General features: G+C 41.0%; 1 pseudogene; it reads right to left on the bottom strand.

The window, feature by feature from the left end:
- Positions 1-10,009: 10,009 nt before the first annotated feature.
- Positions 10,010-11,509, bottom strand: LOC141583336 (uncharacterized; annotated as a pseudogene).
- Positions 11,510-16,664: the final 5,155 nt, after the last annotated feature.

Consider the following 16,664-nt stretch of genomic DNA (forward strand, 5'->3'; position numbering starts at 1 on the left):
GCTGTGCCCTGTGCTCCTGCAGCAGCATGAGACTGCTGCTGTGTCTGTTGCTGCTTTTGACGATTCACTGTAATTGGACGCTGCTGCTGGCGCAGCACCTGCACCGCTGCCTGGAACTGCTGCTGCTGCGCATCACTCTGCTGAGCCTGGAACCGCTGCGGCTGTAGCGCCGCCTGCTGGACGCAACGTTGCTGCTGCTGTGCCACCCATGGAGTGGCAGCCGGGTCTGAAGACCTGCCTTAGGCACCACAGTCATGCCAAGGGGCCTCCCCGAGGTTCCCCGGGCAGCTGCCCGAGAGGAGCATCGGCTGCCCAACAGCGCCAAGGCCGCCCACCGGCTGTCCCGTCCGGGGAGGCCAATTCCCGTGGCTCCTGCAGCCGGCCAGCGTTGCAGGCTCTGGAGAGCGTTCCTAGGATCACTGACGGAAACTTGAGGTTTCTTGTCAGGAATGTCTGGAAAATACATGATGAGCCTCACCACGAGAGAACAGTATCGGTCCCGGGTTTTGGCCTTCGGGGGCACATGGCTCTGCATTTCCTTGCTGGATGTGCTGCAGGCCATGCCAGCTTTCCTCCTGGCATCCTCGGTTCTACTGACCAGCTCCTGCTGGTCGGACATGTATGTACCAGACTTTCTTTATCCATCCAACCAATGATGGACACAGGTCAATCCTTAATCTGGGTTACTGTGAATAGTGCTGCAGTGAACATGGGAGTACAGATGTCTTCAATGTACCGATTTCCTTTACTTGGGGTATATACCCAGCCGTGGGATTGCTGGATCCCACTGTTTTTACATTGTTGAGGAAGCTCCAAACTGTTCTCCATAGTGGTTGCACTAATTATATTCCCACCAACAGTGTACAAGGCTTTCCTTCTCTGCACACCCTCGATAGCATTCACTATTCCCTAGCGTTTGGGTAAAATCCATTTTAACTAGAGTGAGATGCTATCTCATTGTAGTTTTGCCTTTTTAAAAATATACATAATTAGTGACACTGAGGATATTTTCACATACCCGTTCGCCACTTGTATGTCATCTTTTGGAACATGTCTCTTTAGATCTTTTGCCCATTTTAAATTGGATTGTGGTTTTCTTACTACTGGATTGTTTGAGCACCTTATATATTCTGGTTATTAGTACTTGTCAGATGTGCAGTTTGCAAGTATTTTTTCCCATTCTATGGGTTGTTTCTTCACTTGGTTGTTTCTTTTGCTGCGCAGAAGCCTTTTCACTTTATGTAATGCTATTTGCCTGCTTTAATTTGATTACCTATGCTTTTGAGATCTTACACAAAGAATCTTTATGCAGACCAATGTCGTAGAGCATTTCCCCAGCGTTTTCTTCTGGTAATTTTATAGTGTCAGGTATTAGATTTTAGTCTTTAATCCATTTTTCTGTGGTTTTTTATTTGGTGAGAAACTATCTATAATAGTTTCATTTTTTGCCTATGGATACTCCATTTTCCCAGGACCATTTATGTAAGACATGATCCTTTCTCCAATGTATGTTTTTGCACCTTTGTCAATAATGAGTTCACTGTAATTATGCAGATTTATTTTTTGGTTTTCTATTCTACTCCATCAGCTATGTGTCTGTTTTTATGCCAGTACCATGCTGTTTTGGTTATTATGGCTTTGTTGTATAACTTGAAGTCAGTCAGTGTGATGCCTCCAACTTTGTTCTTTTTGCTCATGATTTCTTTGGCTATTCTGGGTCTTTCGTTGCTTCATATACATTTTAGAATTATTTTTTCTGTTTCTGTAAAGAACACCATTGGTAGTTTGATAAGGATTGCATTGGCCTTGTAGATTGCACTAGGTACTATGGAAATTTTATTGGTCTTTTGTATTTTTTTGGTCTCAATTTCATTTTTTTCTGTTTTAATTTTTTTTTTTTCAGATGAAGTCTTGCTCTGTCACCCAACTTGGAGTGCAATGGCACAATCTCAGCCCAATGTAACCTCTGCCTCCTGGGTTCAAGCAATTCTCCTCCCTCAGCCTCCCAAGTTGCTGGGATTACAGGCTCCAGCCGCCATGCCCAGCTAGTTTTTGTTTTTATAGTAGATACTGGGTTTTGCCATATTGGGCAGGCTGGTCTCAAACTTCTGACCTCAGGTGACCTGCCTGCCTCGGCCTCCCAAAGTGCTGAGATTACCAGCATCAGCCACCACGTGTGGCCTCTGCTCTGGTCTTTGTTGCTTTTCTTCTACAAATTTTGGGTTTGTTTTGCTTTTGCTTTGCTATTTCTCTAAGATGCAACATTAGGTTGTTTATTGGAAGTTTTTCTACTTTTTTATGTAGGTGTTTATTACAAATAAACTTCCCCCTTCATACTGCTTTTGTCATATCCCATAGAAAAACATATTTAATGTAATTTCATGTTTTAAAAAAATGTTTTGTGTCCTACCATACGGTCAATCTTTGAGACTGTTGTATGTGCTGGGGAGAAAGATGTGTATTCTGAAGCTGTTGGGCAAAATATTCTGTAAATATGTATTAGGTTCATTTAGACTATCGTATAGACTAAGTCTGATGCTTCTTTGTTGATTTTTTATTTAGATAATCTGTTCAGTGCTGAAAGTGGGTGCTAAAGTTCCAGCTATTATTTTATTGGGGTTTGTCTCTCTAATAATGTTTGCTTTATATATCTGAGTGCTCCAATGCTGGGTACATATATATTTATAATAGTTATATTCTCTTAAAGAATTGATGATTATATAATAAACTTTATTGCCTCTTTTTACAGTTTTTGTCTTGAAATCTACTTTGTCTCATATAAGTGTAGCTCCTCCTGCTCTTTCTTGGTTTCCATTTGCATGGAATAGCTTTTCCAATCCCTTTATTTTCAATCTCGATGTGTCTTTATAGGTGAAGTGCGTTTCTTGTAGGAAGCCTATAGTTGGCTCTTACTTGTTAATTTGTTCAGCTACCCTTTTTTAGAAGATTGTTTAGGAACAGCAAGAAGATTGTTAAAAATATGTACATGTTTGGCTGGGTGCAGTTGCTCAAGCTTCTAATCCCAGAACTTTGGGAGGCTGAGGTTGGCAGACCATGAGGTCAGTAGACTGAGACCATCCTAGCTAACACGGTGAAACCTAGTCTCCACTAAAAATACAACAAAATTAACTGGGCATGTTGACACATGTCTGTAGTCCCAGCTACTCTGGAGGCTGAGGCAGGAGAATCGCTTGAACCCAGGAAGCAGAGGTTGCAGTGAGCCAAGATCTGGCCACCGCACTCCAGCATGGGTGACAGAGCAAGACTGTCTCAAAAAAATGCATGTACAGCTGCTTTTTCTTCCTGCAAATATTTTTTATCTGAGATTAGTTGAATCCATGGGTATGAAACCCATGGATATGAAGATTCAATTGTGATTCAAATGGGAAAATGAGACGAGAGTCCTCATGGTATTATTGTTAAACAAGCAGTGCTCTCAATCATTCCCAATTACTTAGACAAGCTTAAATCCTGGGAAGAGGGTCAATGTGGGGATGCGTTCTGAGTCACTTATATAAGCTGATTAATGAAGAAGCACATTCTGAATCTCTTCCTGTCTCTGTCATTCTATCTCTCTCAAAGATTCCATGATGATAATATACGAAAGACACTTAGTATCTACGCTATTATTCTATACTCCCTGCCTCCAAACTCACCTGTGAAGTTTTCTTAGACAACTATGAATAGGTTTTATCTAAGATTGATTAATCAATCAAAGTGGACTTCAACTGTCAACTCCCAAAATTATCATTCATTGAATTAGTCCTTTTAGCTTTAACATCAAAACTCTTCCTTTCAATAAATTGAATGTAAATAATGTCTTAATTTAGAAACTTTTCCATAGTCAATTCAGATGATCAGAGAGAACACTTTCACATTCTGAAATAGTATTTAAACTATAATAGCAAGAATTCATAAAGAACTAATAAATTATCTTCTAAAATAACAAAAAAGTGAAGACATGCTTTAGGTTTTCTGTGCTCGACTAGAAAATTCAGAAATGCAGTTAATGGAAGTGTAGCCCCCAATTCTTCTTCCTTCCTTCCTTCCTTCCCTCGTTTTTTGTTGCAACCTTACTGCAACCTCCAGCTTTCAGATTTAAGCAATTCTCCTGCCTAAGCCTCCCAATCAGCTGGTATTACAGGCACCCACCACCATGCCAGGATAATTTTTTCATGTTTTCAGCAGAGACGGTTTTCCACCATTTTGGTCAGGCTAGTTTCTAACTCCTGACCTCAAGAGATCTCCCAGCCTCGGCCTCCCAAAGTGCTAGGACTACAAGCATGAGCCAGCACACTAGGCCAGTTAGATCTATTTTTAACAGCTTTCAAGTGTAGTCTGCAAACTGAAAATTGTGAAGAGACAGCAAATAGGACTTTTCCAACAAGAATTTTCAAAGCAATTCAACATTTTTAAATTTTACTGTGGTGAACATAATAACCATTACTACATTCCCACATTTCAGTGAACATTTTAGGTATTTGATGGGTTCTATCACTGCATGAAACCCTGGAAAGATATCTTTTCATACCTAAAAAATCCAACAATACAGAAAAAAAAATCAAATAGCAAGGGTACAAAAATGCTGTTACAAATAAAAGACACTTTATCTTGATTCGATGTAAAATCACTAGGACAGCTACTTGTTTGCTTAGAAAAGACCCAAGCATGCTGTCAGGTAAATTTAAAGTATTTTTAAGAGAAAAAGTAAGCATGATGGGTTTACTGTAAATTTGATACTCACAAGACTACTATGAATGGTGTCTTTTTAGAAGCTCTGTCGATAACCAGATTAGAAGTAACTCCTGGTGCTCCAAAGCCCAAAAGCCAGAAATCCAGTGGGTCCTCACTGAAGGAGAGGTCCGTGGATGGGCATCCTTTTAGTGTGTAAGGGCCCACACAAGACCACACCCACTTCCTGAAACTGATTAGATTGCACAGGAAGGGGTAAATTGGCTGATTAGATTTATATAGTACAGAAAACCACACTTGGGGGCTCAAAGCTCAACAGACAAGTTTGGGATGCAAGAAAGTTGACTTTACACAACTTGTTCAAAGAAATATTTTATGTAAAACAATTATTTCATTAAATATGTTTTTATTTTGCACATGCTAACTTTTATTTACTTTTGAGACAGTGTCTCATTCTGTTGCTCTGGTTGGAGTGCAATGGTTGAATCTTGGCTCACTGCAACCTCCCCCTACCTGGTTCAAGTAATTCTTCTGCTGCCTCAGCCTACCAAGTAGCTGAGATTACAGGTGCCCATCATTACACCAGCTAATTTATGTATTTTTAGGAGAGAAAGGATTTAACCATGTTGGTCAGGTTGGTCTGGAACTCCTGACCTCAGTTGATCCTCCCACCTCAGCCTCCCAAAGTGCTGGGATTACAGGCATGAGCCACCGTGCCCAGCCACATGCTAACTTTTAAAATTTTAGTTCTTACTGTGAGTTTTAAAATTATAATTGCTTAAGTGCCTAGCCATTATTTAACAGAATATGTCCAAAGATAAAACATTAACTGGGATTACAACACATCTGTACTGTGTAACTCCCTTGTTTAAAAAAGTGTTGGAGGAACTCAATTGTGTTTCATATAATTGTATATATAATGCTTAGTAGAATTAGTTGTATTAAGCTTTTTTTCTTATTTTTACTATTTTATGACCATTTCATAATGATTGTTTTATATAAAAATAAAATCTTTTTTCAATTCATACACCTTTTTGAATAATTTCACTACAGATACTTTACATATATGTACACAAATATCTAAAGCAATGTATGTATTCATATTTTTAAAATTATATAATAGTTATTTACAGAATAATAATCATTATTATTACCTTTTTTTGAGACGGAGTCTCCCTCTGTCACCCAGGCTGGAGTGCAATGGCATGATCTCAGCTCACTGTAACTTCTGCCTCCCAGATTCAAGCAATTCTCCTGCCTCAGCCTCCCAAGCGGCTGGGGTTACAGGTGTCTGCCACCATTCCTGGCTAAGTTTTGTAATTTTAGTAGAGATGGGGGTTTCACCATGTTGGCCAAGCTGGTCTCAAATTGCTGACCTCAGGTGATCTATCTGCCTCTAACTCCCAAAGTGCTGGAATTTCAGGCCTTAGCCAAGGCACCCAGATGCTATTTACAGAATAATTACATGCATAATTATCTTTAATAGTGTATAAAAGATATTTTTAACACAGTCGCCATACTAGCAGATTTAGTTGTTGTTTACCATGATTTAATAAATCACCAATGTTTACACATACTTGTATTAACAGATTATCTAAAGTTTGCGGATTTCAGTCATTTCTATAAACTAAAAATTAACAAACCTTGCTAGAAACTGAAAAAGTAAAAATCTAAATAAAAGTCACCATTTACATATTAACAGACATTAAAACAATTATAAACCTTATAAAAGCATGTCCTAGTAAAAGATGCAGTGGCTGTCTTTTTAATCAATCCATGGCATTACAAATTAGTATGTTTTCTGAGGTGTCATTTGATCAGCATTATGCTTCAAAAGATAGATCCAAAAAAGTTAGAAAAGGTAATCATAGATACATATATGCAGAGTCTTCCATAAATGTTGTTTTTTGAAAACTGCTTCAAACACTTCTTAAAATGTTGTATATTATCTACCTAAGTGTAGAGAAGAAAGGCTTTCTACTGGTCTCACTTTTCAGGAAAAATTCAATGCTGTGTTGTGTAGAATGCCCTGAATTAGAAAGAAATAAACAATGAGCACTTATGAGATGCATAAAAAAGAATGAGCAATAATTGCAAACTTTAGTGCTAGAGGCTGAAAAAGTTACCATCTATTATACTACAACTGTGTCATCACGCAGAATAGGTAAGAGAGAAAAAGCAGTATTTCATTACCTAACTAAAATATACTGTCATTCAAATGAAAATATCAGACATTTATTAATTACAAATTATATGCTACAAGCTGTTCTAAGTACTAGCTTACTTAATTCTTACAGCAACCCCATGAGATAAATAATATTTCATACTCATTTAAAGATTAATAAATGTAAGAACAGGAAACTTTAATAATTTGAATAGTTATATTCAAATTAAGTAGGGTTTGAACACAGGCAATCTGTCTCTGAAAACTATTTTTCTCTCAGTGATATTAAATATGTTGCCAAAGTATGTTCCTAAGCCACAGAACTGCATACAATATTTTGCGGGAAATGCTTCTTGCATGCTGGCAGAATTGATTGGAAGTTTACACAGCTTTCAAGTATTGTGCAGGTTTTGGTGCATTTTATAGAATAATAATATTCACCTTGTCCCACATCTATAACACTGTCCAACTCTCTATCAATGACATCACAAAAAGTCTGTTGGCATGCTCAGCCAAACCCCATAACAAAGGCATTGTGCAATTCCTACAATGCAGTGTAGCTCGTCTGTTCAAAGCCCAGAATGTCTCAGAGGAGCTCGTGTGTGCACTTCTCTGGTTACTCACAAAATGAGTGTCTACTATGGACTCTCCATATTGGTAGGGATTGGAGCCAAAATAGTAACAAACCTACATGTTCTGCACATGAGTCCCGAAAATTAAATTTTTTAAAAAATTTAAAAAATGAAAACTCAATCCTTAAGGAGCTCATGGTCTAGTAGGTGATACAAAGGAAGGGACAGTCATCCTGAAAGTCTTCCTAAGAGAAGTAACACCTAAACTGAAATCCAACAGATTAGGGTAGTCTTATCTTTTCTGAGGGTAAAGTTTACATGACAGCAGTTGCCATGAGAAAAGATTTTAGGACCTGGAAGAGTGGCTCATGCCTATAATTCCAGCACTTTGGGAGGCCTGGATAGATAGATTAGTCAAGCCGAGAAGTTCAAGACCAGCCTGGGCAACCTGGTGAAACTCCATCTCCACAAAACACACACACACACACACACACACACACACACACACACACACAAATTAGACAGGCATGATGGTGCACGCCTGTAATCTCACCTACTTGGGAGTCTTAAATTGGATGATTGCCTGAGCCCAGATGACAGAGGTTGCACTGAGCTGGGGTTGTGCCACTGACTCCAGTCTGGGTGACAGAGTCAGACTGTTTTTCACACACACACACACACACACACACACACACACACATACACACACAACTTGTTCTGTTCTCTTGCTGGGTTGAAGCCCTTCTATTTCATCTAGGCCCGAATGCTTTCTGAAATACAAATGTGCCTATATTCCTACCTGCTTAACCTTATTACGGGATTTTGATAAACTACAAGAAAGTAGTTACACTCCTCTGGATGTCTTCCAAAACTTATTTGAAGTATTTGATGCTCAATGTATAAATTGTTCTTCCCTCAAATCCCTTGGATTTTATTTTATTTATTTATTTTTTGAGGCAGAGTTTCGCTCCTTACCCAGGCTGGAGTGCAATGGCGCGATCTTGGCTCACCGCAACCTCCGCTTCCTGGGTTCAGGCAATTCTCCTGCCTCAGCCTCCTGAGTAGCTGGGATTACAGGCACGCGCCACCATGCCCAGCTAATTTTTTGTATTTTTAGTAGAGACGGGGTTTCATCATGTTGACCATGATGGTCTCAATCTCTTGACCTCATGATCTACCCACCTCGGCCTCCCAAAGTGCTGGGATTACAGGCGTGAGCCACTGCGCCCCTTGGATTTTAATAAGAGTGAGTTATTTATATTTCTTTAACTTGCCACAATCAACCATACTTCTATTATTTTTATGTAATATGATTACCCTGTTAGTAGAAATATAAACGAAATCACTTTAAAACAGTAAGTGGCATTGCTCAGTAGAATTGACAATCCACAAATTTTATAACCCAGATATTCCACCTATGGGAAGATGCTGTCAGGAAAGAGAATCTCTTGATTATTTGCATGAGCAGACATGCTCACAAAACCAAAATACAAAAATAAATCCAATGTACAACAGCAAAAAATGAATAAATTTATTATGCACCAGTTATCCAAACTTGGGTTATCCACTCGCTCTTGATTTTTTACATAAATAGATCTAGACCTTTTAAATATATATATATAGTCAAGTGTTAGGATGTCAGTCTTTTTGAGTAGAAGACATTGGAGAGAATTCCAAAAACGTGCTTCCAATCTGCTTTGGAAATGACATCTCCGGTATCTGGCCCAGATGGTATGCAGGGGTACACCAGTTCCCAGATTCTGTAGTTAAGGCTGCTGCTATAGCACTCACTTCTTCAAGTTCATGGTGACCAGGAGACCTCAGCAGCCAAGAGCTTCTTCTGATACTGGCCTTTTTTCAAATTTGCAGTGGAGCACCTCAGAGATGACATTTCTACCTAAACAGCTTTACAAGTGGCCCAGAAGGCAAGTTTCCAGGGAGTCCTGAAGTGTGGATTGAAACCAAGTTTTTTTTTTTTTTTTTTTTTTTTTTTTTCCTTTGTAAGCGGTGTATTTTAAATAACTTTCAAGATACACATATTTTTTTCCTTTAAAAAAGTCTGCTGTAGCAGTTTTGTTCTTGAATTTTGCTGGTCATCCTGATGGTCCCGAGCCCCCAAACTCTGGGTTGTGGAGGCAGCCGAGGCGGAGGCTGGGGGGCCCACACGGCCTGTCCTGGCGGTGCTCGCAGCACTGGCGGAGCAGCTGGGCCCCATCTTGCCACAGCTCACGCATGGCCAGCATGTGAGCGAAAACGTCCATGTATTTCAAAGCAGTAATAATTTAAAATTATGAAAACCTTTCCGCCACTGAACGCTTAGAAGGTGCGGTCAGACAGCGAGGCCAGGGAGGCCGGGGTGCCCCGGCAGGGGCCGTATGGCGCCTGCCTTCCCCAGCCAGGGGGCCCGTGGGCCGGGCTCGGGTCTCGCCCCGGTACAGGCCGGGCCTGCGGTGCCGACCAGCCAGGAGCGGCGCCGCCGGGGCACACGGTCTGCGAGGGCCACGTGGCGCCGGCCGGGGGTGGGGGGCAGAGGCCCCGCACTTTCCCCGGAGCCTCGGGTCCCCCGGGCGGGGGTGGGTGCGGACCGGGGTGGTGCCGGCAGACCCGGGCTCAGGGGCTCCTTGCGGCGTTCTGGTTGCCGGGCGAGCTGGAGGCGGAGGAGGACGCGGAGACGCTCAGCCCCGCCAGGCCCGGGGCGTTCGTGGCCGAGTTCTGTCCCGTGAGGCTTTTCCGGCAGCCGGGGCAGCCGCCGTGCTTGGCGGGGACAGCGGCGAGGGCGGGAGAAGGGGCAGGTCGGGGCGGGCGCGCGGGCGGGCACCCCCTGCTCCCGCCAGGGCACCCCGCGGCCTCGCGGACCCGGGGGTGCAGGGCAGCCGCCGCCCGCGCCGGCCCGGCGCACGGTCGTCCTCGCACACGGGCGCTCCCGCCCGGAGCCCGGTGCCCCTCGGGGCCGGGGCGGCGGGCAGGGCCTGGGTCTTCTCCGTCCGCCGGTGGGGGCCGCGTTCTCAGACGGATTGAGCGGCCGCGTGAGGACGGCGTCCGGGCCGCGGGCCGCGGGGTCGGAGGGCGGAGCTCCCCAGGGACCCGGGCCGGGGACGGCGGCGGGCGCGATGTCCGTCGGCGCCGGGCGACCCCCTCCAGCGTGGGGGCGCCTTCGTGTCGGCCGGTGGCCCGCCGCGGGGGGAGGCGGCGCGGGGCCCCGGGGGCGGGTGCCGGGACTCGGGCTCTCGCTCCCCCCGCGCTCGGGGTCCCTGCCGTCGTCAGCCTGCGCCCCCGGAGGGAGCGTGGGGGTCTCGACGCCGCCGTCAGCGATGCCGAGAGCGAACTGTCTGCGGCCCTGCGGTCCTGAGGTCCTGGCCCACGTTCTCCAAAGGCAGCCGGTTCCAGCGGTTCCAGTCCGTGAGGGCTGCGGAGGGGGCAGAACCATCCTCTGTGCCCCTGGTCTCTTCTGGAAGCTCCTCGATGAAACCAGACTCGCGTCTTGGGCAGATACAATCCGGCAGGCGTGGGACGATCTCCCCGGAGCAGCAGTGGCAGAAGCACCGTCCGGGCTGTGGCGACGCCTCGCCGTGGCCTACTCTGTGCCACCCACCCCCAGTACTTCAAGTCCAGGAAAGTAGACGTATGAGCCACAAAAGGCTGGATTACCAATAACTACACATTTTCTCTCGCAGTAATAAAGTTCTAGCCCAGACACTTTTTAGAGTGATTGTGCTTAACGAAGAGTAGAGTTGATGAATGAAGATTCTGTGTATTGACTTAAAGGAAAAAATAAGTCCTTTGCTTCCTCTTTTTCAGAAAATTTCTGATGGGTGTTCACCGATTTGTCTCTCTCTTTCTCAAGTCGTTCAGTCTCCAGAGACAGCTTATACATCTCCAGGGCCATTTCCACATCATCTGGGCTTGGCAGGCGCTGCATGAGCTTTCTGCCTGTGAGCACCTGCTCGCAGCCTTCGGACACCGCCCAGCCACATCCGGGCACTTCTGGGTACCAGGTACCAGGTTCTTCCCTCTGAGCAAGTGATACTTTTTGGACTGACCAAAAGTTTTTCATGGGCAGCACCACAGCAACTTTCAACATTCAGTGAGGGCGAGATGTGAGGGGACTCTTCACTGGCTTCTCAGACTTCACCCTGGAAACAATGGCAATTCCTTATATGTGCTCATCACATATGATTTAGACTTCTCCTTACACTTTACTAGACAATATTTCATTGCTCAAATTCTATCATAATTAATCATTCTTTATATTAACTTTCCTTATTCACATTATTATGTATTTTCTGTGTCTTGATGGTCCATGAATCTTATTTTCATTTGAATAAATGCTATCTATCTAGCTGAACACTTAAAAACCTGTGGGAAAAAATCAAGTACCATAAAAATATACATGGCATGATTGCATTTATAAAAAATAGTAAACTACATAAAACAAAAACATAAAACATGTAAATAATATAGCCATGTATGATAAAATCATAAAGAATAACAGGAAATAAACATAACAATTCAAGAAAGTGAAAAAGCACAACTGTCGTGAATACATAGGGGACCCAAAGATATTGAAAATATTATTTTCTTAATATAGCTAGTAGGTTCACAAATGTTCACTTCATTACTATTTTTCTCTACCTTGTGTGTTATATGATAGTGTTTTATATAAAATACTTTTAATAAAAAATTATTTCCTATGCTATACAGTGATTACATTTACTAAAAGTGTAATTTAATTAGTTTCTCAACCATGTGCTGAGCTAGTGATCCTCTGAGCCCTGGGGGGCCAGGCAGGGCGTGAGGCCTCCGCCTTGGAGCAGTTGTGCATGTTCCCCAGTGCGCTCTAGGACACACTGATGCTTTCCTATGTGTGAAGTGACATGAACAGATTAGACTTGATTCCCTGATAATGCCAGATGAGGGTTTTACCATATTTACCCATTCCCCTTGGATGTTTTACTGAGTTTGATTCTTCCATTTCAGAATAACCTTGCCTAATTATTATTTTTTTATTTTTAGTCCATAACAAGGAAATAAAAGAACAATATATACACAGATAAATATATGAACACTCACATGACTGTATATAATGTCTAGCTTTATTTCTAATATACTCCTTTAAACTTCACCAATATACCCATCATAAGTCTTTCTGAATGATATACCACAAAAATCTCTATGGATTCTCTAAAGAACCCTCTCAGGCTGCTTCTTTCAAAGCCTCTGCAGCTGCCTGCACTGTGAAGGCTGCAACAGCAGTCTTTCTCTTCACTTCTCCCTTAGTTTTGCAAAGATCCACTTTGGTTTCAATATCAAGCAGAGCATCAGAAATTCCTGAAAATGACTCCCTTGAATACTTGCTGTGGCTGCTTGGAGCATGGATGACATGCCTGTTGATAAAACAGTATGGTCTTTATTAGTTGCCTAAATGTTACAGAAGAGAAACACAAGAGCATGCTACCATTTTAACATTGAATATTTCTAATTTAACAATTTGAACAAGTCACTTGTCAACTGAACTTCCACATTCAATCATCTCTAAAGACTAGTCTGGCCAGGGAAGGTAGTACAAGCCTGTAATCCCAGCCGCTTGGGAGCCAGAGGTGGGCTGATCACAAGGTCAGGGGTGCGAGACTAGCCTGGAAAGCATGATGAAACTCCGACTACTAAAATTACAAAAAGTTAGCCAGGCATGGTGGCGCATGCCTGTAGACCCAGCTACTCAGGAGGAGGGAGAATTGCTTGAACCCGGCAGGCAGAGGTTGCAGTGAGCTGATTATGCCACTGAACTCCAGCCTGACCTATAGAGAGAGACTGTCTCAAAAAAAAAAAAAAAATGATAGTCTATGAAATACATATTAATTAATTATATTTTCACTTTGAGCAAAAACTTAAAGTGGTAAGTGGTTCAGTGCTACAACAGTAACAATATAGAAAACACAGCAATCATTCTTGATAAGAGTATTTAGTTACAATTTTCCAAATTCTTCAAAATAAATTACACACAGTTTGTATTAGTATTTCACAGAGAAGAAAACTGAGGTCTGAGAAATCAGTGACTGAAGTATCTGTCTCAAGGCACATTACAAATAAGTCCTGATTTTTTAATGCATTATAATAAGTTATAGCACAACAGTGATCATTAAAGTCTTGTTTGTGATTAGCCAAAATTTTATTTTTTTGTTCTTTTTTAAAAAGTCACACTATCATGTTAGAATATGTGACATAAAACATGAAGAATCATCAGAAACAATTTTGTAATGTTTCACATGACCACGGCAGAAGAATATTTTACAGTAGGAGCTCAGATAGTTCATGCAATAGACCGGGAAGAGAAGAACAAACTCTGACGTAAATAAATAAGCTCCAGAGCAGTGGCTCATGCTTTTAATCTCATAAATTTGGGAGGCTGAGGTGGGAGGACTGCTTGAGGCCAGGAGTTGGAGACCATCCTGGGCAACATAGGGACACCCTATCTGGACAAATAAAAGTACAAATGTTAGCTGAGCATTGTGGCACGTGACTAGTCCTAGTGATTTTGGAGCCTGAGGTGGGAAGATTGATTGAGCACAGGTGTTTGAGGCTGCAGTGAGCTAAGATTCCACCACTGACCTCCAGCTTGGGAGACAGTGTGAGAACCTGTAGCTTAAGAACAACAACAAAATAAGCGGGGCAATGGGTAAGTTAAAAATATGCTGCCATTGCCCAGCCAATCAGACTTTCTAAAACATCCTCTTATTCCTGAGCCCAACTCTTTGATAATCCCTGGACAGAAAGACAGAGTCATTTCTGGCTGTCCAATGACCTAACCCCTTCTGCGATACATATAAGATCAACCTGGAGATGGTCAATGTTTGGTAGAAAAAATTGTGATAGTCAAGATGTAGGAGGAAAAGCACCTCTAAATACCAAACATAGAAAAAATACATATATATGTTTATTATATACATTACATATAGAAGGATTTACTGGGTTTTGTGTATACATAAACAAAAATATATTTAAAATAGGAAAGGGGCCAGAATTATACACATAAGAATATAATCCTTTTATGATTTTTCTGATGGAACTAGGGAGATGTTTAATTTCTGCCGTGGCTTTCTTGATCTTTACATTTTCTAAAATAAACATATATTCTTTTAAAATAAGAAACAGATACTGAAAATAAAGATATGCAAAAATTATATTACGTTGCATGAGAATATATTATATTTATCATTTACTACATATATTTTGAAATGTTCTAATGGCTTGCAAGAAATCAACTATGATATTTTTCCACAGGACAAAAAAGAGGAAAATTGATATTATAAGAGGGAGTCATTTTTTCTTTTCCTACCTATAAAAAAGTCTATCTGGTAACCCTAAAGATCAATAAATGCTCATTACAGAAACATCAGGTGATCATTAATCATTCTCAAAAATATTGGAAAGCAAAATAAAACGAATATAGTTTTAGTTTCATGAAAATGTATTTCCATACACAAAATAAAATTTCAGAACAAAACTGATTTTAATCAGTCATCTATGGGGATTGGGTCCAGGACTTGGATAAATATCGAAATTTGTGCATACTCAAGTCCTGCAGAAAAGACATGCATATATAAAAAGTTGTCCCTCTTCTGTGGAATTAACAGGCTGACGGTGAACAAACCACTCAACAAATCAAATTGATATATCAGTATAATAATCCAGATGGTAGTGAAAATTATTTAATATTTCATCTTTTTGAGTGATTTTCAGAATAATTTAAGTACAGCATTCACAGAGCCAGATAAGATGTTCTAGATCACCTTCCCGTGCCTCAGTGAGGAAATGTAGCTGAGTATGTGGAATCTGAAGCCACATCTAGTCCCCTTGGGCTAACTAGCATAATATAACTCTCACCACATGCTTCATGCCCTTTGACACCCTGATCTTCACATTGTTAAGACAGTGAAGTAGGCAATAATATAAAACAGAAAATAATTCCAAAAATCATGTCTAAGAGTCCAAATGGAATGTATCAGTTCTGCTTTATTTTTTTTGTTGTTTTTAGAAACACATTCATAATTCTCTTACCTTATATTTTTTGTTAGTTCTTTATTAGCTACATCTGAGCTTCTCAGATTCAGGCTCATGTCCTGAGTATCATTCTGTGATGAAAGTTGTAACATAACAAAGCTAAATGAAAAATAACTGTTGAGATTTGTTCCACAGAAATAAAGTCACTCACTTTAGAGCCTTTTTACTGGATTTGTGTCTTTTCTACTTTGTGATTTTTTAGCAAAATCATTTTCTGTATGCAATACTAATATTTAAAAATATAAGTTTGAAAACAAAAAAATAATTTGGCAAGTTATAGTTCACCATCTTTAAAAGTAAAATGTTGGCCATTCACATATGTGGTTCCTTGCTTTCAATACTGTATTGTATTCTGTTTTCTTAAGAGATAGATCTCTCACCAGGCTGGATTGCAGAGGCTTGCTCACACCTCACTACAGCCTCAAACTCCTGGGCTCAAGCAATCCTCCTTTCTCGATTTCCTAAGTACCTGGGATTACAGTGAATAATACTGTATTTTCTATCCACCCTTACTTGCTGATGCAAAATATACAGATAGAAAGGGCTGACTGTATTTATTTTTAATAAATAATGTGCTTAAGTAGACCTGTACAATTCAAGTCACTATTTTTCAAGCATTAAATGTGTATTTTAACATCCTATTATAGGCAAATTAAGAACGATAGCATACACAGGTACCATATTTTTAAGTCTTATGAAATACTATTGTGCTGAGGCTTTTAAAAGCACAGAAACAGCTGCATATGCCAATGGGAAAAATGATAGTGATTATTATTTATGCCAGAATAATAAATAACTGATAACCCCAGATATGCAAATACTGACAAGACTTTCTTCACCTAGGTGTCCTAGTAATCTACTCACAGAAGTAATATCAATATTAAAATAAGATAACCTACTAATGTTTAGTAAGATACCTGACAAATTGTAAGAATTTACCAAATGTTAACTAATAATATTCTTATTTTTAAAGCTAAACCTGTTAGGAACACGCAACATAGCATTTATTTCAGTCTTTCTACAATATTTGGCTGTCTGCTGTGATTTAAACAGTTTCACAGAACTCACATTCCAAAAGGAGTGATGGGGTTGCTATTGCCATAAGAGTGATTCAGCATAACTGAAAGTGTGTCAACATGCCCTGAGTAGATGAACTCTGAGTCACTGAATTCAACATA

Source organism: Saimiri boliviensis (assembly GCF_048565385.1).
Source record: "Saimiri boliviensis isolate mSaiBol1 chromosome 19 unlocalized genomic scaffold, mSaiBol1.pri SUPER_19_unloc_4, whole genome shotgun sequence".
In the NCBI taxonomy this organism is placed as follows: domain Eukaryota; kingdom Metazoa; phylum Chordata; class Mammalia; order Primates; family Cebidae; genus Saimiri; species Saimiri boliviensis.